Source organism: Pseudophryne corroboree, chromosome 1, assembly GCF_028390025.1.
Source record: "Pseudophryne corroboree isolate aPseCor3 chromosome 1, aPseCor3.hap2, whole genome shotgun sequence".
In the NCBI taxonomy this organism is placed as follows: Eukaryota; Metazoa; Chordata; class Amphibia; order Anura; family Myobatrachidae; genus Pseudophryne; species Pseudophryne corroboree.
The window spans coordinates 1,109,284,227-1,109,311,011 of NC_086444.1; the positions used below are offsets into that span (position 1 = coordinate 1,109,284,227).

A 26,785-nucleotide genomic window follows, 5' to 3' on the forward strand; every position below is an offset into this window, starting at 1 on the left:
CTCACGCAAACCACCCCACCAACTCCCTCAGTGTCAATTTCCTCCTTCCCCAGGAATGCCAATAGTCCTGCAGGCCATGTCACTGGCAATTCTGACGATTCCTCTCCTGCCTGGGATTCCTCCGATGCATCCTTGCGTGTAACGCCTACTGCTGCTGGCGCTGCTGTTGTTGCTGCTGGGAGTCGATGGTCATCCCAGAGGGGAAGTCGTAAGACCACTTTTACTACTTCCACCAAGCAATTGACTGTCCAACAGTCCTTTGCGAGGAAGATGAAATATCACAGCAGTCATCCTACTGCAAAGCGGATAACTGAGGCCTTGGCATCCTGGGTGGTGAGAAACGTGGTTCCGGTATCCATCATTACTGCAGAGCCAGCTAGAGACTTGTTGGAGGTACTGTGTCCCCGGTACCAAATACCATCTAGTTTCCATTTCTCTAGGCAGGCGATACCGAAAATGTACACAGACCTCAGAAAAAGAGTCACCAGTGTCCTAAAAAATGCAGCTGTACCCAATGTCCACTTAACCACGGACATGTGGACAAGTGGAGCAGGGCAGGGTCAGGACTATATGACTGTGACAGCCCACTGGGTAGATGTATGGACTCCCGCCGCAAGAACAGCAGCGGCGGCACCAGTAGCAGCATCTCGCAAATGCCAACTCTTTCCTAGGCAGGCTACGCTTTGTATAACCGGTTTCCAGAATACGCACACAGCTGAAAACCTCTTACGGCAACTGAGGAAGATCATCGCGGAATGGCTTACCCCAATTGGACTCTCCTGTGGATTTGTGGCATCGGACAACGCCAGCAATATTGTGTGTGCATTAAATATGGGCAAATTCCAGCACGTCCCATGTTTTGCACATACCTTGAATTTGGTGGTGCAGAATTATTTAAAAAACGACAGGGGCGTGCAAGAGATGCTGTCGGTGGCCAGAAGAATTGCGGGACACTTTCGGCGTACAGGCACCACGTACAGAAGACTGGAGCACCACCAAAAACTACTGAACCTGCCCTGCCATCATCTGAAGCAAGAAGTGGTAACGAGGTGGAATTCAACCCTCTATATGCTTCAGAGGTTGGAGGAGCAGCAAAAGGCCATTCAAGCCTATACAATTGAGCACGATATAGGAGGTGGAATGCACCTGTCTCAAGCGCAGTGGAGAATGATTTCAACGTTGTGCAAGGTTCTGATGCCCTTTGAACTTGCCACACGTGAAGTCAGTTCAGACACTGCCAGCCTGAGTCAGGTCATTCCCCTCATCAGGCTTTTGCAGAAGAAGCTGGAGACATTGAAGGAGGAGCTAACACGGAGCGATTCCGCTAGGCATGTGGGACTTGTGGATGGAGCCCTTAATTCGCTTAACAAGGATTCACGGGTGGTCAATCTGTTGAAATCAGAGCACTACATTTTGGCCACCGTGCTCGATCCTAGATTTAAAGCCTACCTTGGATCTCTCTTTCCGGCAGACACAAGTCTGCTGGGGTTGAAAGACCTGCTGGTGAGAAAATTGTCAAGTCAAGCGGAACGCGACCTGTCAACATCTCCTCCTTCACATTCTCCCGCAACTGGGGGTGCGAGGAAAAGGCTCAGAATTCCGAGCCCACCCGCTGGCGGTGATGCAGGGCAGTCTGGAGCGACTGCTGATGCTGACATCTGGTCCGGACTGAAGGACCTGACAACGATTACGGACATGTCGTCTACTGTCACTGCATATGATTCTCTCCCCATTGAAAGAATGGTGGAGGATTATATGAGTGACCGCATCCAAGTAGGCACGTCACACAGTCCGTACTTATACTGGCAGGAAAAAGAGGCAATTTGGAGGCCCTTGCACAAACTGGCTTTATTCTACCTAAGTTGCCCTCCCACAAGTGTGTACTCCGAAAGAGTGTTTAGTGCCGCCGCTCACCTTGTCAGCAATCGGCGTACGAGGTTACATCCAGAAAATGTGGAGAAGATGATGTTCATTAAAATGAATTATAATCAATTCCTCCGCGGAGACATTGACCAGCAGCAATTGCCTCCACAAAGTACACAGGGAGCTGAGATGGTGGATTCCAGTGGGGACGAATTGATAATCTGTGAGGAGGGGGATGTATACGGTGATATATCGGAGGGTGATGATGAGGTGGACATCTTGCCTCTGTAGAGCCAGTTTGTGCAAGGAGAGATTAATTGCTTCTTTTTTGGGGGGGGTCCAAACCAACCCGTCATATCAGTCACAGTCGTCTGGCAGACCCTGTCACTGAAATGATGGGTTGGTTAAAGTGTGCATGTCCTGTTTTGTTTATACAACATAAGGGTGGGTGGGAGGGCCCAAGGACAATTCCATCTTGCACCTCTTTTTTCTTTTATTTTTCTTTGCGTCATGTGCTGTTTGGGGAGGGTTTTTTGGAAGGGCCATCCTACGTGACACTGCAGTGCCACTCCTAGATGGGCCCGGTGTTTGTGTCGGCCACTAGGGTCGCTTATCTTACTCACACAGTCAGCTACCTCATTGCGCCTCTTTTTTTCTTTGCGTCATGTGCTGTTTGGGGAGGGTTTTTTGGAAGGGCCATCCTACGTGACACTGCAGTGCCACTCCTAGATGGGCCCGGTGTTTGTGTCGGCCACTAGGGTCGCTTATCTTACTCACACAGTCAGCTACCTCATTGCGCCTCTTTTTTTCTTTGCGTCATGTGCTGTTTGGGGAGGGTTTTTTGGAAGGGCCATCCTGCGTGACACTGCAGTGCCACTCCTAGATGGGCCCGGTGTTTGTGTCGGCCACTAGGGTCGCTTATCTTACTCACACAGTCAGCTACCTCATTGCGCCTCTTTTTTTCTTTGCGTCATGTGCTGTTTGGGGAGGGTTTTTTGGAAGGGACATCCTGCGTGACACTGCAGTGCCACTCCTAGATGGGCCCGGTGTTTGTGTCGGCCACTAGGGTCGCTAATCTTACTCACACAGCTACCTCATTGCGCCTCTTTTTTTCTTTGCGTCATGTGCTGTTTGGGGAGGGTTTTTTGGAAGGGACATCCTGCGTGACACTGCAGTGCCACTCCTAGATGGGCCCGGTGTTTGTGTCGGCCACTAGGGTCGCTTATCTTACTCACACAGTCAGCTACCTCATTGCGCCTCTTTTTTTCTTTGCGTCATGTGCTGTTTGGGGAGGGTTTTTTGGAAGGGCCATCCTGCGTGACACTGCAGTGCCACTCCTAGATGGGCCCGGTGTTTGTGTCGGCCACTAGGGTCGCTTATCTTACTCACACAGTCAGCTACCTCATTGCGCCTCTTTTTTTCTTTGCGTCATGTGCTGTTTGGGGAGGGTTTTTTGGAAGGGACATCCTGCGTGACACTGCAGTGCCACTCCTAGATGGGCCCGGTGTTTGTGTCGGCCACTAGGGTCGCTAATCTTACTCACACAGCTACCTCATTGCGCCTCTTTTTTTCTTTGCGTCATGTGCTGTTTGGGGAGGGTTTTTTGGAAGGGACATCCTGCGTGACACTGCAGTGCCACTCCTAGATGGGCCCGGTGTTTGTGTCGGCCACTAGGGTCGCTTATCTTACTCACACAGTCAGCTACCTCATTGCGCCTCTTTTTTTCTTTGCGTCATGTGCTGTTTGGGGAGGGTTTTTTGGAAGGGACATCCTGCGTGACACTGCAGTGCCACTCCTAGATGGGCCCGGTGTTTGTGTCGGCCACTAGGGTCGCTAATCTTACTCACACAGCTACCTCATTGCGCCTCTTTTTTTCTTTGCGTCATGTGCTGTTTGGGGAGGGTTTTTTGGAAGGGACATCCTGCGTGACACTGCAGTGCCACTCCTAGATGGGCCCGGTGTTTGTGTCGGCCACTAGGGTCGCTTATCTTACTCACACAGCGACCTCGGTGCAAATTTTAGGACTAAAAATAATATTGTGAGGTGTGAGGTATTCAGAATAGACTGAAAATGAGTGGAAATTATGGTTTTTGAGGTTAATAATACTTTGGGATCAAAATGACCCCCAAATTCTATGATTTAAGCTGTTTTTTAGGGTGTTTTGAAAAAAACACCCGAATCCAAAACACACCCGAATCCGACAAAAAAAAATTCGGTGAGGTTTTGCCAAAACGCGGTCGAACCCAAAACACGGCCGCGGAACCAAACCCAAAACCAAAACACAAAACCCGAAAAATTTCAGGCGCTCATCACTACTATTTACTAATCTTTGGAGAGAGATAAAGTGGATGGAGATAAAGTACTAAACAAGCAGCTCCTAACTGTATTTTTTCAAACACAGCCTGTAATATGACATTTAGGAGCTGGTTGGCTGGTACTTCACTTAATCTCTCTATCCAAGGCTTAGTGCATAGAATCCTAAAGGGAAGATGTACTACTGTAATCCTTGGAGAGAGATAAAGTGGAGAGAAATAAAGTACCAGCCAATCAGCTCCTAACTGCCATGTTACAGGCTGTGCCTGAAAAATTACAGATAGAAGCTGACTGCTTGGTAGATTATTTCTCTCCACTTTATCACTCTCCAAGATTTAGCACAGTACATCTGCCACTATAACTTTAAAGTAATAGTCCTTCATAAGTCGAACACAACCAGGGTTGTTGAGACAGCCACATGGCCCAGGAACGGAGGGGAGCATGGCCAAATATGGGATGTTTGGCTATGCCGCTCCAGGGATAACCATTGGAAAATATTATGCCATGTGATGCCACATGTTGCAAAGAGGGAAAATTGACTCCATCAAATGTTCCTGGGTAATTAGTTCCTTAGTTCCTGTCAACTGAACACAGCTACTTTAAATCAGCATTTCTGATGTTTGTGTGTGTGTGGTGGGGGTGTTAATTAGAGATTCATAAAGCAGTAAAACATGCAGAGTTTTATTTTGTCCATCATTGAAAACATTTATACATTGACACACTTGTATTTTTGTAGTGCAGTAACTCATAGCAAGCGATTACTATTTTAAATATATATATATATATATATATATATATCCTATATAATAGCCCTGTGATTCTGTGCCTGGGTCTCTAACGCTGGGCGTGGCTAGGAGCTCTCATTGGGTTAGTGGCAGGTCTATCACACCCAGTCCACAGCTGATTGGGCGAGAAACGCCCTCCCACACAGGTTACATCCAATGGGAGGCTCTGCCCTTTGCCTGCTGTGTTTTCACAGAGCAGGATTAGCAATGGGACTGATGGAGCTTCAGCTCCAGCCCCACACCCCAAAATAGGCCCACTGCATCTGCAGCAACATACCCTCCAACAATTTACACATAAACATTGATTCAAATTCGAAAAGGGGGCATGGCCACGGGTACAGCGGCGTGGCCACGCCCATTTTCCTATATGGAAGCTTGGAGAGTCAAAAAACGGTACAGATCATAAAAAAGGGACTGTACCTGCCAAAAAGGTGCAGCTGGTGGGTATGCCACTGCATCTGCAGCAAGTCTCTGTGCTGTAGATAGGGGAAAAAACAATCCTTTTACTGCTGCATCCTATGGGGGTCATTCCAAGTTGATCGCTAGCTGCATTCGTTCGCTGTGCAGCGATCAGGCAAAAACTCGGCACTTCTGCGCATGCGTATGCAGCGCAATGCGCACGTGTGGCGTGTTATTACAACGAACGATGTCGTTTTACACAGGGTCTAGCGATGCTTTTCAGTCGCACAGGCAGCCACAGAGTGATTGACAGGAAGAGGGCGTTTCTGGGTGCCAACTGACTGTTTTCAGGGAGTGTTCGGAAAAACGCAGGCGTGGCTGGCCGAACGCAGGGCGTGTTCATGACGTCAAATCAGGAACTGAATGGTCTGAAGTGATCGCAAGCACCAAGTTGGTCTGAAGCTACTCTGAAACTGCACAACATTTTTTTGTACCCGCTCTCCGATCCCTTCGTTCGCACTTCTGCTAAGCTAAAATACACTCCCAGTGGGTGGCGGCATAGCGTTTGCACGGCTGCTAAAAACTGTTAGCGAGTGATCAACTCAGAATGACCATCAATGTCTTGCTGCCAGTCCACCTGCCCCCTCCGGCATCAACAATCCCCACTCCCTAGCCCCGCCGCAGGTGGAACAAAAGCTGCTGCGGCCACCGGCATAGATGTGTATGAAAGCGGCGCATCGGAAGGCTTTCATAGGCCTCCCTGTGCCGCATACTCTCTGAGCCCTGGAGCCTGCTCTGCGTGTGATGTCACAGAAGTGTCTCCCCACCACAGCCGCACCCAGATCCCCAGAGGCCCTGACTCCGCAACACAGCACCTGGCCTGGCGGCCTGGAAGCCTCGAGATGGTTAATGTAGCGGATAGAGAGGGTGATATCGCGGAGGGTAATGTATGGACGCTGAATCAATGTAAAAGGTGACAGTGCTGTGCAGTGCAGTAGGTGTGCAGTCATGGCCATTGCTAGAGTGTTCGGCGCCCCCCTGCAAACTATAAATTTGCACCCTCGCATACTTTACAAACGCACAGCGCACATAATGACCCCTGTAGTAGAGAGACTTACACATGTAATGCCCCCTGTACCAGAGACGCTTACACATGTAATGCCCCCTGAACCAGTGACGCTTACACATGTCACGCCCCCCCTGTACCAGTGACGCTAACACAAGTAACACCCACTGTAGCAGTGACGCTTACACACGTAATGCCCCCTGTAGCAGTGACGCTTTTACACATAGCGCCCTCTGTACCAGTGCCGCTTAGACACGTAACGCCCCCTGTACCAGTGACGCTTACATACGTAACACCCCCTGTACCAGTGACGCTTACACATGTAATGCCCCCTCTACCAGTACCGCTTACACACATAACACCCTCTGTACCAGTGCTGCTTACACACGTTTCGCCCCCTGTACCAGTGTCGCTTACAAACGTAACGCCCCCTGTACCAGTGAAGCTTACACACATTATGCAGCAGTCACACTTACACACACACAACAGACACATATATATATACAAACACACACATACATACTGTACATACATTACACACATACACAGTCACACATATATATACAGTATACACAGACACTGTATACACACACACACACACACACACACACACACACACACACACACACACACACACACACACACTCACTCTCTTTCCAGACACTTATCTACTGAAGTCTGGCTGCCCGAAGCTGTAGCAGCTCATCCTCCTGCTGCAGCATGGTCCTGTCTAGCTCTGCTCCTTATTCCCATCTAGCTCCGCCCCCTTTGGCTCCCTCCGGGCCGCTGAATGTCACACAGGGGAGGGGAGGGGGGAGAGGAGGTTTTGGGCTGACGGCGCCGAGGGGGAGAGGAGGCTTTGTGCTGCTGGCGCCGAGGGGGAGAAAAGGTTTTGTGCTTCTAGCGCCGCTGCATGTGTGACAGCAGCCGGCAGCAGCAGGGATAGCAGCAGAAGCTCAGCACAGGGATGCAGAACAGGGAGAACGTCTCTCCTTCCCGGTGCCTCCCTGCATTGCATCCCTTTGCTGAGCGGCTAGCGCCGCCCCTGTGTGCAGTGTCAACTGACACTGCACAGCACTCTCACCTTTTACATTGATTCAGCCAGTCACTCAGTTCTGCCAGCCAGTCACTATTGTTAGCACCAGTGTCCCAGCGTGCCACATTATAGGGAAGTAGACGCACTACATAAACTACAGCTCCCAGCAGCCCTTAGCACAAAGCATTCCGCCCCTTAGGGCTGCTGGGAGCTGTAGTTTATTGCGTACATCTTCTTCCCTGTAATGCAGCGCATTGGGACACCGGCGCGAACAATAGTGACTGCCTGCTGTGCGAATCTCTGGGAGAGCCACTACCAAAGGGAGGACAGCAGCTTAGGTACTGACAGGAGGAGAAGCAGGAGAAGCATTACCCGCCCCTCCCCCACTCGCAGTACCTCCGGGTCCCATCTGCTGCACCCCCACACACCCCCTCCAGCACCCGCGATAGCTCCGGACCCCCTCCCCCACCCGCAGCGTCTCTGCACCCGTACCTCTCGCTGCACCACCGCATCTGCCCCTCCCCCACCCAGGGCAACCCTGCAACTGCTCCTCCCCCACCCGCAGCGGCTCCGGACCACCACCCATGGCACCCACGCACCCTCCCCCCCTGCGGCACCACTGCAACCGCCCCTCCCGTGGCACCCCAGGATCCCATCCGCCTCTTCCCCGCACCCCCTACTCCCCCCAACCACAGCACCTACTAGGTGATTCACCAGGCCCTGCGTGCGTTGTTCACGCCGTTGCAAGGGGCTTCCACCCCTTAACCATTGCACGCCCTTTGTCCATGCAATATTTAGCCACTCACACATTTATGATTGGATTTAATACTCCATATAATAAAAATATTGCACGCCACAAGGGTGTGCAAGGGTTAAGGGGGCGTAGCCTCTTATGACAGTGTGAAGAGCGCCCGTAGGGCGCGATGAATCACCTAGTATATATATATATCCTCCTCACAGTGGTCCAGCACTCTCCACTCCCACTGGGTGCTGGCTCCGGTGCCTTCTTCAGGGAATAGCTGCCCTTCTATATGCTTCGAAATCAGGCGGCACTCAGAGACTGAGTCAAATGGTGAAAACAACGACCAGTGCTTTTTTCAAATAAAGCACTGGTCGTCGTTTTCACCATTTGACTCAGTCTCTGAGTGCCGCCTGATTTCGGAGCATATATATATATATATATATATATATATATATATTAAAAAAATGAAGTAAAACAAGCGCCTAATAGTGTCAGTGATATAGAACCTGTGCAGTCAGGTGCAGTTATTGAAATAAATAACAACTTAGCTTCAAATACTTTCAGGCTGATGACATTTGGAAGCCGAACATGTAAAGAGAAAATAAAAGCAACATAGTGTGTACTGTTTTAAAACACAATATTTTACAGTGCAATCAGGAATTAGGAATGTGGCTCATTCCAATTATTAAAGTAAGCAGAACTGATAATGGAGACTGAAATATATTAAAAATCTAAAAAAGATGGAAGCTATAAAAGACAGTCATACAGGAACTGGACAGTTACCTATTTCAGGACATCACTAGAATGGCTTTAAAAGGAGAGGTCATAATCATGGGAGACTTTCATTCACCTGATGTAAACTGGGAGGTGTCTGTTGAATTTTCTACTAGAAGGGGCAACTTTATACATTCCTTGCAGGGAGCATTTCTCAAGCCGTATGGATTAATATAAAGACAGGGTTAAATTCATGCCATACAAAAACAAAGGTGTTAGATTTTAGGAAGGCTGACTTTGCAGAGGTGGGGGATGTGTTAGTGATTCATTGCAGATTGAAGGAACCTGGAAGGAGTTTAGTAGAGGTGGGGAAAAATACTAAAGACAACAGTCCTTTGTATCAAAAGGATTAGGAAAATCAACAGGAAAAGGAAGCCAGTGTGGTTTTTAAAATAAGTAGCAACTCGTATGAAATAAAAAAATATGGCCTTTATGAAATGTAAACAGACTCAAAGAGGTGTATCTTGCCAGAAGGATGGATGCTAAGTAGAGATGAGCGGGTTCGGTTTCTCTGAATCCGAACCCGCACGAACTTCATGTTTTTTTTCACGGGTCCGAGCGACTCGGATCTTCCCGCCTTGCTCGGTTAACCCGAGCGCGCCCGAACGTCATCATGACGCTGTCGGATTCTCGCGAGACTCGGATTCTATATAAGGAGCCGCGCGTCGCCGCCATTTTCACACGTGCATTGAGATTGATAGGGAGAGGACGTGGCTGGCGTCCTCTCCATTTAGATTAGGAGAGAGAGAGAGAGATTGACCTGAGGCTGATACTGTAGAAGAGAGTGCAGAGTTTAGTGACTGACCACAGTGACCACCAGCAGTGCAGTTGTTTTATTTAATATATCCGTTCTCTGCCTGAAAAAAACGGTACACACAGTGACTCAGTCACATACCATATCTGTGTGCACTGCTCAGCCCAGTGTGCTGCATGCCTGCATCATCTATGTATATATTATATATCTGACTGTGCTCAGCTCACACAGCTTATAATTGTGGGGGAGACTGGGGAGCACTGCAGTGCCAGTTATAGGTTATAGCAGGAGCCAGGAGTACAAGACAGTCACATACCATATCTGTGTGCACTGCTCAGCCCAGTGTGCTGCATCATCTATGTATATATTATATATCTGACTGTGCTCAGCTCACACAGCTTATAATTGTGGGGGAGACTGGGGAGCACTGCAGTGCCAGTTAAAGGTTATAGCAGGAGCCAGGAGTACATATTATATTTAAATTAAACAGTGCACACTTTTGCTGCAGGAGTGCCACTGCCAGTGTGACTGACCAGTGACCTGACCACACTGACCACCAGTATAGTTAGTAGTATACTATATTGTGATTGCCTGAAAAAGTTAAACACTCGTCGTGTGACTTCACTTGTGTGGTGTTTTTTTTTTTATTCTATAAAAAACTCATTCTGCTGACAGACAGTGTCCAGCAGGTCCGTCATTATATAATATATATACCTGTCCGGCTGCAGTAGTGATATATATATATTTTTTATATCATTATTTATCATCCAGTCGCAGCAGACACAGTACGGTAGTTCACGGCTGTAGCTACCTCTGTGTCGGCACTCGGCAGTCCATCCATAATTGTATACCACCTAACCGTGGTTTTTTTTTCTTTCTTCTTTATACATACATACTACTACATCTCTTTATCAACCAGTCTATATTAGCAGCAGACACAGTACAGTACGGTAGTTCACGGCTGTGGCTACCTCTGTGTCGGCACTCGGCAGTCCATCCATAATTGTATACCACCTAACCGTGGTTTTTTTTTCTTTCTTCTTTATACATACATACTACGACATCTCTTTATCAACCAGTCTATATTAGCAGCAGACACAGTACAGTACGGTAGTTCACGGCTGTGGCTACCTCTGTGTCGGCACTCGGCAGTCCGTCCATAATTGTATACCACCTAACCGTGTTTTTTTTTCTTTCTTCTTCATACGTACATACTACGACATCTCTTTATCAACCAGTCTATATATTAGCAGCAGACACAGTACAGTACGGTAGTTCACGGCTGTGGCTACCTCTGTGTCGGCACTCGGCAGTCCGTCCATAATTGTATACCACCTAACCGTGGTTTTTTTTTCTTTCTTCTTTATACATACATACTACGACATCTCTTTATCAACCAGTCTATATTAGCAGCAGACACAGTACAGTACGGTAGTTCACGGCTGTGGCTACCTCTGTGTCGGCACTCGGCAGTCCGTCCATAATTGTATACCACCTACCCGTGGTTTTTTTTTCTTTCTTCTTCATACATACATACTACGACATCTCTTTATCAACCAGTCTATATTAGCAGCAGACACAGTACAGTACGGTAGTTCACGGCTGTGGCTACCTCTGTGTCGGCACTCGGCAGTCCGTCCATAATTGTATACCACCTAACCGTGGTTTTTTTTTCTTTCTTCTTCATACATACATACTACGACATCTCTTTATCAACCAGTCTATATTAGCAGCAGACACAGTACAGTACGGTAGTTCACGGCTGTGGCTACCTCTGTGTCGGCACTCGGCAGTCCGTCCATAATTGTATACTAGTATCCATCCATCTCCATTGTTTACCTGAGGTGCCTTTTAGTTGGGCCTATTAAAATATGGAGAACAAAAATGTTGAGGTTCCAAAATTAGGGAAAGATCAAGATCCACTTCCACCTCGTGCTGAAGCTGCTGCCACTAGTCATGGCCGAGACGATGAAATGCCATCAACGTCGTCTGCCAAGGCCGATGCCCAATGTCATAGTACAGAGCATGTCAAATCCAAAACACCAAATATCAGTAAAAAAAGGACTCCAAAACCTAAAATAAAATTGTCGGAGGAGAAGCGTAAACTTGCCAATATGCCATTTACCACACGGAGTGGCAAGGAACGGCTGAGGCCCTGGCCTATGTTCATGGCTAGTGGTTCAGCTTCACATGAGGATGGAAGCACTCAGCCTCTCGCTAGAAAAATGAAAAGACTCAAGCTGGCAAAAGCACAGCAAAGAACTGTGCATTCTTCGAAATCCCAAATCCACAAGGAGAGTCCAATTGTGTCGGTTGCGATGCCTGACCTTCCCAACACTGGACGTGAAGAGCATGCGCCTTCCACCATTTGCACGCCCCCTGCAAGTGCTGGAAGGAGCACCCGCAGTCCAGTTCCTGATAGTCAGATTGAAGATGTCAGTGTTGAAGTACACCAGGATGAGTAGGATATGGGTGTTGCTGGCGCTGGGGAGGAAATTGACCAGGAGGATTCTGATGGTGAGGTGGTTTGTTTAAGTCAGGCACCCGGGGAGACACCTGTTGTCGGTGGGAGGAATATGGCCGTTGACATGCCAGGTGAAAATACCAAAAAAATCAGCTCTTCGGTGTGGAGGTATTTCAACAGAAATGCGGACAACAGGTGTCAAGCCGTGTGTTCCCTTTGTCAAGCTGTAATAAGTAGGGGTAAGGATGTTAACCACCTCGGAACATCCTCCCTTATACGTCACCTGCAGCGCATTCATAATAAGACAGTGACAAGTTCAAAAACTTTGGGTGACAGCGGAAGCAGTCCACTGACCAGTAAATCCCTTCCTCTTGTAACCAAGCTCACGCAAACCACCCCACCAACTCCCTCAGTGTCAATTTCCTCCTTCCCCAGGAATGCCAATAGTCCTGCAGGCCATGTCACTGGCAATTCTGACGATTCCTCTCCTGCCTGGGATTCCTCCGATGCATCCTTTCGTGTAACGCCTACTGCTGCTGGCGCTGCTGTTGTTGCTGCTGGGAGTCGATGGTCATCCCAGAGGGGAAGTCGTAAGACCACTTTTACTACTTCCACCAAGCAATTGACTGTCCAACAGTCCTTTGCGAGGAAGATGAAATATCACAGCAGTCATCCTACTGCAAAGCGGATAACTGAGGCCTTGGCATACTGGGTGGTGAGAACCGTGGTTCCGGTATCCATCATTACTGCAGAGCCAACTAGAGACTTGTTGGAGGTACTGTGTCCCCGGTACCAAATACCTTCTAGGTTCCATTTCTCTAGGCAGGCGATACCGAAAATTTACACAGACCTCAGAAAAAGAGTCACCAGTGTCCTAAAAAATGCAGCTGTACCCAATGTCCACTTAACCACGGACATGTGGACAAGTGGAGCAGGGCAGGGTCAGGACTATATGACTGTGACAGCCCACTGGGTAGATGTATGGACTCCCGCCGCAAGAACAGCAGCGGCGGCACCAGTAGCAGCATCTCGCAAACGCCAACTCTTTCCTAGGCAGGCTACGCTTTGTATCACCGGTTTCCAGAATACGCACACAGCTGAAAACCTCTTACGGCAACTGAGGAAGATCATCGCGGAATGGCTTACCCCAATTGGACTCTCCTGTGGATTTGTGGCATCGGACAACGCCAGCAATATTGTGTGTGCATTAAATATGGGCAAATTCCAGCACGTCCCATGTTTTGCACATACCTTGAATTTGGTGGTGCAGAATTATTTAAAAAACGACAGGGGCGTGCAAGAGATGCTGTCGGTGGCCAGAAGAATTGCGGGACACTTTCGGCGTACAGGCACCACGTACAGAAGACTGGAGCACCACCAAAAACTACTGAACCTGCCCTGCCATCATCTGAAGCAAGAAGTGGTAACGAGGTGGAATTCAACCCTCTATATGCTTCAGAGGTTGGAGGAGCAGCAAAAGGCCATTCAAGCCTATACAATTGAGCACGATATAGGAGGTGGAATGCACCTGTCTCAAGCGCAGTGGAGAATGATTTCAACGTTGTGCAAGGTTCTGATGCCCTTTGAACTTGCCACACGTGAAGTCAGTTCAGACACTGCCAGCCTGAGTCAGGTCATTCCCCTCATCAGGCTTTTGCAGAAGAAGCTGGAGACATTGAAGGAGGAGCTAACACGGAGCGATTCCGCTAGGCATGTGGGACTTGTGGATGGAGCCCTTAATTCGCTTAACAAGGATTCACGGGTGGTCAATCTGTTGAAATCAGAGCACTACATTTTGGCCACCGTGCTCGATCCTAGATTTAAAGCCTACCTTGGATCTCTCTTTCCGGCAGACACAAGTCTGCTGGGGTTGAAAGACCTGCTGGTGAGAAAATTGTCAAGTCAAGCGGAACGCGACCTGTCAACATCTCCTCCTTCACATTCTCCCGCAACTGGGGGTGCGAGGAAAAGGCTCAGAATTCCGAGCCCACCCGCTGGCGGTGATGCAGGGCAGTCTGGAGCGACTGCTGATGCTGACATCTGGTCCGGACTGAAGGACCTGACAACGATTACGGACATGTCGTCTACTGTCACTGCATATGATTCTCTCACCATTGAAAGAATGGTGGAGGATTATATGAGTGACCGCATCCAAGTAGGCACGTCACACAGTCCATACTTATACTGGCAGGAAAAAGAGGCAATTTGGAGGCCATTGCACAAACTGGCTTTATTCTACCTAAGTTGCCCTCCCACAAGTGTGTACTCCGAAAGAGTGTTTAGTGACGCCGCTCACCTTGTCAGCAATCGGCGTACGAGGTTACATCCAGAAAATGTGGAGAAGATGATGTTCATTAAAATGAATTATAATCAATTCCTCCGCGGAGACATTGACCAGCAGCAATTGCCTCCACAAAGTACACAGGGAGCTGAGATGGTGGATTCCAGTGGGGACGAATTGATAATCTGTGAGGAGGGGGATGTACACGGTGATATATCGGAGGGTGATGATGAGGTGGACATCTTGCCTCTGTAGAGCCAGTTTGTGCAAGGAGAGATTAATTGCTTCTTTTTTGGGGGGGGTCCAAACCAACCCGTCATATCAGTCACAGTCGTGTGGCAGACCCTGTCACTGAAATGATGGGTTGGTTAAAGTGTGCATGTCCTGTTTTGTTTATACAACATAAGGGTTGGTGGGAGGGCCCAAGGACAATTCCATCTTGCACCTCTTTTTTCTTTTATTTTTCTTTGCGTCATGTGCTGTTTGGGGAGGGTTTTTTGGAAGGGACATCCTGCGTGACACTGCAGTGCCACTCCTAAATGGGCCCGGTGTTTGTGTCGGCCACTAGGGTTGCTAATCTTACTCACACAGTCAGCTACCTCATTGCGCCTCTTTTTTTCTTTGCGTCATGTGCTGATTGGGGAGGGTTTTTTGGAAGGGACATCCTGCGTGACACTGCAGTGCCACTCCTAAATGGGCCCGGTGTTTGTGTCGGCCACTAGGGTCGCTAATCTTACTCACACAGTCAGCTACCTCATTGCGCCTCTTTTTTTCTTTGCGTCATGTGCTGATTGGGGAGGGTTTTTTGGAAGGGACATCCTGCGTGACACTGCAGTGCCACTCCTAAATGGGCCCGGTGTTTGTGTCGGCCACTAGGGTCGCTAATCTTACTCACACAGTCAGCTACCTCATTGCGCCTCTTTTTTTCTTTGCGTCATGTGCTGATTGGGGAGGGTTTTTTGGAAGGGACATCCTGCGTGACACTGCAGTGCCACTCCTAAATGGGCCCGGTGTTTGTGTCGGCCACTAGGGTCGCTAATCTTACTCACACAGTCAGCTACCTCATTGCGCCTCTTTTTTTCTTTGCGTCATGTGCTGATTGGGGAGGGTTTTTTGGAAGGGACATCCTGCGTGACACTGCAGTGCCACTCCTAAATGGGCCCGGTGTTTGTGTCGGCCACTAGGGTCGCTAATCTTACTCACACAGTCAGCTACCTCATTGCGCCTCTTTATTTCTTTGCGTCATGTGCTGATTGGGGAGGGTTTTTTGGAAGGGACATCCTGCGTGACACTGCAGTGCCACTCCTAAATGGGCCCGGTGTTTGTGTCGGCCACTAGGGTCGCTTATCTTACTCACACAGTCAGCTACCTCATTGCGCCTCTTTTTTTCTTTGCGTCATGTGCTGATTGGGGAGGGTTTTTTGGAAGGGACATCCTGCGTGACACTGCAGTGCCACTCCTAGATGGGCCAGGTGTTTGTGTCGGCCACTAGTGTCGCTTAGCTTAGTCATCCAGCGACCTTGGTGCAAATTTTAGGACTAAAAATAATATTGTGAGGTGTGAGGTATTCAGAATAGACTGAAAATGAGTGGAAATTATGGTTTTTGAGGTTAATAATATTATGGGATCAAAATGACCCCCAAATTCTATGATTTAAGCTGTTTTTTAGGTGTTTTTTAAAAAAACACCCGAATCCAAAACACACCCGAATCCGACAAAAAAAATTCGGTGAGGTTTTGCCAAAACGCGGTCGAACCCAAAACACGGCCGCGGAACCGAACCCAAAACCAAAACACAAAACCCGAAAAATTTCAGGCGCTCATCTCTAAAAGACAATAATCAGATGTGCAAAGGCACAAACTGAAAGGAAAATGGCCCAGTCATTAGGCAAAGGGGGCAAAACTTTTTTTAAGCATATAAGTGAAAGGAGAAAATCAAATGAAGGAACTCTTAAGACAGAGTGAGTGTCTGATTAGAAGGGGCACAGCAATATCGGATCATCTAAATAATTATTTTTGCTCAGTATTCACTACAGAAGGAAAATGGAACGGGCTTCATTTGCAAGGATTTTCATTAAAAATGAGTTAGAAACAAGTATATTTACAGAGGAGACAGTCCTAACAGAACTCACAAAACTGAAAGTGGAGAAATCAATGGGGCCAGAAGGGATACAGCCAAGGATCTTAAAAGAGCATAGAGGGGTACTGGTAACTCCACTAACAGAATTATTCAACAAGTTGCTAGCTACAGATGTCATTCTAGAGGATTGGAAAAGAGCAAATGTAATCCCACTGCACAAAAGTAGTAGCAAGTAAGAGGTAAACAACTACCGATTAGTGAGTCTTACATCAGTAGTAGGGAAAATAATTGCAACACTATTAAAAGAAAGAATTGTGGAATATCTCAAATCCAACAATTTACGGGATCCAAAACAGCATTGATTAACTGGGGGGCAGATCATGTCAAGCAAATCTTATTGACTTTTTTGACTGTGTGACAAAAGAAATAAACCAGGGATGTAGCTTATCTAGACTTTAGTAAGGTTTTTGACATGGTCCCACATCGCAGACTGCTAAACACACTGGAAGGTTTGGGATTGGATTCTATGACTGCTGAATGGATACAATCTCGGTTGCAGGATAAGAGGGTTGTAGTAAATTGAGTATATTCACAGGAGGGAGAGGTTACCAGTGGAGTACCAAATGGATCTGTACTTGGGCCAGTGCTTTTTAATATCTTTGTTGGTGACATTAGAAATGGCATTAAAGGGAAAGTTTGCCTTTTTGCAGATGACACAAAAGTATGCAACAGGGTAGACATACAAGGAGGGATAAAACAAATGATTGAGAATTTAGGTAGAATAGAGGAATGGGTAAGACAATGTTAGTTACAGTTTAATGTAATAAATACAAAATCAGGGCACTATAATGGAAACTACAGAGAAGGAAAGGGATTTAGGAGTCACCATTCCAGATGACTTGAAAGCAGGCAAGAAATGTAAACTTGAAATTAAGACAGCAAGTCAGATGTTTGGTTACATAGGCAGATGTATCAGTAGCAGGAATCAAGAAGTAGTAATGCCACTGTATAGGTCATTGCTATGCCCTCATCTAGAATTCTATGTTCAGTTCTGGAGGCCACATCTCCAGAGGTATATTAATACATCAGAAACTGTGCAAAGACGGGCAACTAAAATGGTGCATAGCCTACATCACAAAACTAACCAAGAAATAATAAAATATCTTAATATTTATGGGTTGGAGCAGAAAAGATAAAGGTGGGACAGATAGAAACTTTTAAATATATCAAGGGTTTTAACAACGTACAGGAGGGAAACTTTCTTCAAAGGAAGGGAAGTACTAGAACACAAGGACATGCACTGAAACTAGAGGGACATAGGTTCAGAGGACATTTGAGGAAAAGTTACTTCAGCTGTGTTCAAAAGATAACTGTTTTCATCCTTACTAGTAGGCACCACATGTGGTATGAAAGTGATTACATTTGACCAGAGGTCACATGTCACCCAGTTGTATGTGACCAAAATAGAAAGTTATTTTGTTGCTGCTTAAAATGGTCATAGTTAATAAATTATAGTTGTACTTATCTTTAATATATCTAAATTTGTTAAATGCTTAGAGGTAAGTAATTTAACTGATCCTGCATGTACAAGTTTTTTTTAAATCATAGTATGTTTCTGCTATATCTTGTATTGCTTTATGTCAGGCAAAATTACAAATCAAAAGACCCAATTGTCTAATTTGTTATACTGTACGGGTAATTTTCTTGGTCACTGGGTATAAGAATGACACTGTGGGGTATATTTATTATTTACTAAGCTCCCGATTTTGACCGAGATGGTGCTTTTTCTTCAAAGTGTCATCTCGGGAATTTACTAAACTCAAATTACGGCAGTGAAGAGTGCATTCGTATTTTTATTACGGCTGTGTAGTAAAAGTACGAATGAATACACCATCGGTCAAACGCGGCTGATTAGATATAGAACTCGGTCATTTACTAAGCATTCGTATTTGTATTTTCTACCGTGAAAATGGTTTTGCGGTCGTAAAAAATTACTAATCGTACAAAAAGCCTAAAAAAAAGTAGACCTGCTTTTGAGAAGCGTGTTTACATGTGTTGTCAATTCTACATTACTCACACCTGACGTTTTTGCCCTTTAAAAGGGGCCCCAACACATTTCTCAACACTCTCAATCTGAAATGGCTGCTACTGTGTGTCGTACTGCTGTATTGTTTGCTGGGGGATACCTGACCCTTCTCCATGAGGCTACAATAAACCCAGGCCAGAAAATCAACAGGGTCAGCAGGTTGTACATGTTCCGCGTAGGCTGGGCATGCCTTTATTTTTTAGTGGTAGTTTAAACGAAAACAAAATTGCTGATGACCATGTTATACAGATGCTCAGACTAAATGTTCTAAATATTTTCACTCTGTATGATCTGGTCAAACTGACCCTAGACCCTGAGACAGCACGCTCTCACCCTGTCTCAGGCCTGCACAAACTCCTTCCTGTGTTGCACTTTATGGCTACTGGCAGCTTCCAGCCTGTGACTGGCGAAGTAATTAGTATCTCACAGGCCACCTTCTAGAAATATGTAATTCAGGTGATTGAAAACATACATACCCGTCTACGTCTAAGTGTTGCTTCTGTAATGTAATTTAACACAGTTTTGACTTGCTTACAGGTCATGACACTCACCTTTAATTTTTAAGGGCCCACTCAGGTTTTGGATGTCTTGGCTGGCTACATAGATGCCTCTCTCTGCTTCCCTACCCAGGAGTCGCAGTGGCCTGCAGTCAGGGTAGCTTTATGTGATCTTGCAGCCATGGCCAATGTGCTGGGTGTCATAAGTTAGACATACGGTGAGCTGAGGACACCTAGGGGCTGGCAAAATATTTATACCAATACTCATCTGGCCCTAGACACTAATGTGGTGCTTGTTTTTGTTGCTAATTAAGCAATACACATATTTGGTGTTAACAATTTATTTTTAAGGACACACCAATTTTGGCATAACAGAAAATTAAACAAATTAAATGGCCAACATATTCTGGCCAGTCATTATTATTTTTTTCTTTTTTGGGTGCTGTGTGCGGAGGATTGTGCTGGCTCATGGGCGCGGCTTCGACTTGAGCGTCGAACTGGGGATTGAACTGGGGTGTGGCTTGGTGTTGTTGTCCCTGAGCTCGAGGTCACATGGTGTGAGGCCAACACACTTAGACTTTGGCTAAGAATGTTCAAACTTGCCGTTAGCTGCGTATTAGCGGCAGTGTTGTTTTCGATCATTCTAGACAGATTGTCATTGATCAATTGATTATGCTGGATCATCTGGATAAGTGTTTGTTGCTGCCGCTGCTGATCATCCAAGATGCGTTGTAGGTTAGCCTGCATTTGGGTGTTGTCTGCCCTCATCTGCTCCATAGAGTTCGCAGTTCGGCCCACCTGCACTATGAGTCTGCCTGAGTTGCGACTCAGTCTTGGCAAATGATGGGGCAGACTTGACAGGTATTGGGTTTGGGTGGTGAGGCACGCGTAGTGTTGTGCCTGTTGTGAGGACCAACTGGACCAAAACTCTGGGCCCATTTGTGTTGGGCCTTGTGTTGTGCTCATTTGGGGGCTTTGGGATGTTTGTGGGGGTTGGGGTATGTCCGGAGGCATGTTTGGCTGTGTTGGATCGATGGGCTGCAGGTGGAGTGTGAAGGTCTCCTGGTCACGGTCCTGCTGGACATCCTCGGTCATGATGGCTGGGTCTGTATGGGGTTGAACACAGACAATATTTAGTACATATGTCGCATTGGTCTTACGATAGTTTTACGTCAACATGCATTACTTCTTAATATTAATGTAATAGCTAAATAGATTGTGGACTAAACTTAACTATGTTAGTCACCTTTTTTTTAAATGATGTGGCTTCAAACGTATACTACTCAGTTGTTTAAAGTTTGCGGAAATAGTAGGATTCAGAGTCATAATTACTGTTTAAACTCCATGAACTCTAACAAAATCAAAGTACTACATTTTCATTTGGATTATGAAGCTTCCTTTGGAACAACACACACAAATCAAAAAATGTGTGGAACAATACACTCAAACATTGGTCAAGGCAGTCAGTGGTCTGGCCAAAACGTTAACTAATGTAGTGGAATAAAATGTACACATTATCAATGTAATTGTAATTTTTAAGGTGCCCTATGTTTTGAAGTGGTATTTTTGCCCATGTCAAACAATTGGTTTTTTTTTTTTTATTTAGGTTGCAAAAAAACAATTGCGAAAATGTGTTGATATGGGCAACATCAAATTTGACAATTAACATCCTAAAAATACGTTAACACCATCTGCTTGTAGTTGTTTATTATTGCAAGTATGAGTGGTCATTTTGTGTTTTGTTTTTACAGTACTAACAGTGGTGCAGATGTATAAACCTGGAGAAGGCATAAGGAAGTGAGAAACCAGTGATATGTGCAAGGTGCTAAAGGCACAAGGCAAGCTGCTCCAAAATGTACATTAACAGTTGTTGTTTTTTTGTACTGCTGCCTTTATCATCTTGCACATAACAGTGTTTTTCACTTCCTTATGCCTTCTCCAGGTTATTAAATCTACTCCACTGTTTTTTAACTTATTTACACAAAAATTTTCGGTTTACTCACCAGACAACTGTGGGGATTGTGGATCCTCACTGTGGGGGCTGGCCAAAAGAGCGAGTGGTGGCACGGCAGACACTGCGGAGATGCGCCTTTGGGGTGGTGATGCTGGTGCTGGAGCTGGAGCCTCAACACGGGGCCTCTTGGGTGGCCTTGGAGCCACAGTAACCGTGCCCTGTGATGGGCGCCTTAGTGGAGGCGGATTAGACGAAGAACCTGTGTGATAAGATCTTCATTATCATTTTGTCTTTCTATGTGTTTGCAGAATATGTGGTTATAGTTAAATCTTACCTGCATTCCCACCATCTGCAGCTCTAGGCAGTGTTGGATGTGGCCTGGCTGTGCTGCTTCTCTGGCGTACTGTAGAAAGATGAAGAATGTCGATATGAACATACTCTTTGGTTGTTATGTTTATGCCAAATACTTTTTAGGATGAAAACATATGTGGTAGCTGCTGTGACTTAAACTAAGCGATGCTTAGCCTTGAATGCATGACTACATTGGGTGTGTATACATTAAATGCAAAACAAATTAACCATACAATACATACACAAAGGCAAATAATGCACAATATTATACTACTTAAAACACATACGTCGTAGCTTTACACAGCCACAATATTGCATGCTCAGTTACCAATTTTTTACGCCAACAAGAATACAGTAGCCACAAATATCTGCACTAAAATGAAATCATCAAACCTACAAATGCATGCAAATACACATAATCAACACAAATGATAACCCAGAACACCACAAAATAAGCATACATCCATTGAAAATGAAATTATATGAAAACATATGCATAAAACACAGTCATCACACTTCATTAAAAAACAACGACTAACATTTACTTGGAAAAGCAGACAGCAGAAAAAGGCCAACACAACCAGAAACATTGACAATACATAATGCCAAAAAAAACAGAATTAAGAGTAACACTACATCAGCCCTGGCCAACCTGTGTCTCTCCAGATGTAGTGAAACTACACATCCCAGCATGCCCGCCAACACATTTGTCATTCACTAAGTTCAAAACTGTGGCAAGGCATGATGGGACTTGTCGTTTTCCAACAGCTGGAGAGCCACAGGTTGGCCAGGCCTGCACTACATCACCAACACATTAGAAGAAATAACCAAATAACAAACACAATTAGCGCAAATACATTTCACACAACTAAGGACAAAGCACAGATGTTTCAAATAATGCCAAAAATTGATAAAACTCACCATCCTGCCTTGGGCGATCCGAATCCCGGACATGAGTTGCACAAACCACTTCAGGCGGAATCAGCGAACGAACAGGCTCCTCCCAATCTCTATAAGACGCTCGGAAGGGGTGTCCACCCCCGGTTTGGCGGACCGATTTTGCCTCCTTCGCCATCTTTGCCTTCACATGGCGCTTGATGTCGTAGAAGCGCTTATGACAGGTGTCCTCGGTCCGCCTCACCACACCCTCACTGTTCACAGCCGCAACAACCTTCCCCCACAGAACAGTCTTCCTGCGTGTCGACACCTTTGCTGCATCAGACCCAAACAACTGGCGATGATACCTCATCAGCTCCTGCACCAGAGCCATATTTTCAGCGTAACTGAACTTAACATTGCGGCCCGTCTTTGTAGTGGTGCGTAGCTGCGGAGCCACAACACCATCACTATCACTATTAGTGGAAGCCGCAGCAGCAACCTCCCCCTCCTCCTCACTAACCTCCTCCCTCTCACTCACCTCCTCCACCTCACTAACCTCCTCCCTCTCACTCACCTCCTCCACCTCACCCACCTCCTCCACCTCACTCACCTCCTCCACCACACTCACCTCTGACTGGGACATAATCAGGACAAACAACAAATAACACTGAGAAAATAAAACAAATAACACACTCCTCCACTACCACTACACACCACACACACACACTCACTCACTCACTCACTCACTCACTCACTCACAAACAATGACAATAGACGTAACAAAAAAAAAAACAGACAAAAAACTAGACAGACTTTTAAATAACTACACAACTAGTATGACAAGACTACTTTTACACACAGTACAGCACTCAACAATCTCAAAACTCCACCTCAAATCCTCCACAAACTCCACAAAACTCACCAACTCCTAACACACCTTCCTCTCTCCTCTCCACTAGCTAAACCCACGAGGTGCGGCCGGTTTGGGGCGTTTTTATAGTAATGTGCACAGACACTCCTCCATCACGAATCAAACCAATCACAGACGAGTGACAAAAACGAAACTTAGGAAAAAAACGCGGCAGTGAACGGACAAACACTGCCGTAACCGAAATGTGACGCAGTCGTAACAAAATCCTCAGAACACGGCCGACAAACCTCTAAATCGGCCGCATTATACCTTACAAAACCACGAATGACATCGACATCGTAAAACACGAAAAATACAAATACGACAGCTTAGTAAATGAGGTGTAACAAATTCAAAAAGTTGCACAAATACACTTTCGATGTCATTCGTGATGATTCTCACTCCAAATCGGTACTAATACGAATCTTAGTAAATATACCCCTGTATCTCTTTCCAAAAGTTTGGATTTACCCTTCAAACTTTTTTTTTTCAAGCATCTTGAACTTTGTAAAGTTATCTGAATGCATTAAAATGCCAAATCAATGGAACATCAACAAGATTGGGTGGGATCATTTATCAAAGCCTAATGGTTGATGCAAAGGCAAGATATATGCAAATTAAGATGTCATGTCATGAAGTTCACAAGATGTTTTGATTTATATCCATGTAATGGTGTTATTATAGTTCCAAGTAATTAAATTAGAAGCTCAATCAATTACCTGAAAAGTAGAGATAACAGTTCCACTTAATCAAGCAAAATGTGAGCTTATTTGCATTAACTTTAAATAGCATATATATTACCATGGTCTATATGCTATCAGGCTTTCTAAAGTCCTTCTCCAGTTAGCAGGACAGTGGTAATTCATGGCTTTATAGATAATAGGATCAATTTATAAAACAGAGAAACTGAAACTTCATCCAAACTAGTATAACAATTGTATTTTACTAGATTGCCTGTTTGTTAATGCATAATATGGTAAATTAATATTGGTTTGTATCTGCTTTGTTTTCCATTTTAAAGTCTGTTGGTAAATTTTTGGATGATATGGATTTAAAGCTGGACAAATACCTACATTAAGGATTTTCCTGTTGCCCCCTCCCATTTATTTGCACATTACATTCTATGTATGGCCTTCCATCTGTTTAACAGCTTCAGTCTAAAACCGAGCTGAGGAGTGGGAAGACCAATCACAGGTCACAGTCATGTCATTATGCTCTCACTCACATCTCTGCCACCATTTATAGGGACATAGGACGGGTGTGTGGGCGATGCATCCTTCGAAACTGGACAGGTCGAATTGGTAACATTGAGTGACCATTTGCAAAAAGCTATAATACCTATTAAGAATGCATTAGCGCACCTGAGGTATATTTTTTTGTTCAATATATATATATATATATATATATATATATGTGTGTCTGTGTATGTGTTTGTGTGTGGGTGTATAAATCACCTTGACAAGGGGCGCCACTGCCCCAAAATATTGGTTGGTTTATGTGATGCATTAAACACACTTTATTGCAAATACTAACCTTTACCGACTCCGAGTGCTGCTGCTTGTCGCATGTGTTAACTATATATATATATATATATATATATATATATATTTAAATATATATCATTACTTTCCATTCTTTTCTATCACAAACCTCTAGTATTTTTCCTCAAGCTCTTGATAAAAATGCTGAAGGCATGCAGCCTACTTATTAGTCATGGACTTAATGTATTCCACACATACCGCATCATATGTAATGTGCTTTAATCTTATAAAGCGTATTATGATTGCCTCTACTAAAATTCAAACATGAGCAGAGTTAATGTTACCAAATCAGTTCATGTGATACTGTATATTTCAAATTTATCACAGTATACCAGTACACTGTTAGAAGAATGTCAAGCTGTGCTCTGCTAAACTTCCACTAAACACCATAATGATCAGTAGGAAAGCTGTCAAGTGGCAGCCTGAAGATTTTCATTTTAATGAAGTTTGTGTGGAAATATGTTTACTCTGCTTTTGTGCAAAAATGAGATATTTCTGATTTTCTGTGCTACATGCAGCTCACATTAATTTCTTCTGTTTTGTTTTAAGCTAAATTTGAGGATTGTGCTCTGTAAGATCAGCTCAAAGCCATTCAAACGCAATCAATATATTTATTATAAAAGAAAAGAGAATCACAAGTCATACAGCTTTCACACCATAAGGAATATGACTGATTAAATAGCTTTTTGCATTATACTGTGTGTATATATATATATATATATATATACACACACACAGTATATATACAGTATATATACACAGAGGGAGAGAAAGGCAAATAGAAGTGGTATGTGTGGTATTTGCAAAGAAGAGAATATTTATGAATATAGGTGCGCTGTCGAATATACTGTTGTCCCATTTCGGAATCACTTTAAAACCCAAAGTCAGGTTTTGTATTGCATGTATACAGGTCCAAATTACATGAATAGCTATTTTATTGACTTTTATCAATGTTTAGAGATTGTTATCATTTTCGTAAGAATCCAAAACCTAAACAAAAACCACACTTGAGGGTGGTTTTGCCAAAACCAAAACACGGCGATGATGTAGACCCAATACCAAAACACAGGGATTTAGGTTTAGCACATCTCTAATTTTGAACAATCTTGATACTTACTATTTTCGTTGTTTTATAAAGTATCATGGTCTACAATGTCAACCATAGTCATTTGGTCACTATGAGATACTCCTCCATCTCCTCTCAGATGACATTATGACTGTCACAGAGCTTGCGTCTATGTAGCAGACTGTCCCTGATAGCCATTGTGTTTTGTGGCTACTACGTGCATTGTGACATCCTCATTCTTTCTTTCCCCCTACGCCAGCACATAATATGCTTAGAGCAGTGACCCTAGTGCATCCATAATTATTTGCCATACTGAGAGGTTTTGAAAAAAAAGATATGGTCTAAAAGAGGTTAGCTGCAGTAAGAACAATGATGATCAACTATATGCTTAAAAGGTACTTAGCTAGCTATATAAAAACAAAACAAAACAAACAAACTTCTTAGTGGGATAGGATAGGTGCTTTAGTTCCCATACTGTTTATAAATAGCCCTAAAAACTGAGTTCAGTTTAGGTGTTAAATGTGCAAACAAGATATCTCAATTTATTTATACTGTATAATCACTGTCTCCAGCAGTGTACATACAGGTTGTTCAAAAAGTCAAGCAACCTTTCTGTGCTTCACACAAATGGACATGGCTAATCATGTTCTTGAATACTCTTTGCAATGTTTCCCCCGAAATTTAATTGACACAATTCTGAATGTTCACTTGCAATTCAGTAATACTATGCTGGTGAGCTGCGTAGGCAGCATCCTTCAGGTATCCCCACAAAAAAAAAAGTCAAGGGGTTGTCAAATCCCGAGATTGTGCTGGCCGCACCCCCCATGAGATCCGTTGTCCTGAAAAACTCTGCCAAGTAAACCATAATGTTTTGGCTGTATACTCTGTGGCATTGTCCTGTTGAAACTATGAGTTTTGCAATCTTTTTGCCAGCAATGTGTTGAT

At 45.0% G+C, this 26,785-nt stretch overlaps 1 protein-coding gene across 3 annotated transcripts in view; it reads left to right on the top strand.

Annotated features, from left to right (window-relative positions):
* The window catches only part of PCDH7 (protocadherin 7), a 904,402-nt gene that overhangs the window by 728,778 nt on the left and 148,839 nt on the right, over positions 1 to 26,785 (top strand). The window lies entirely within an intron of this gene.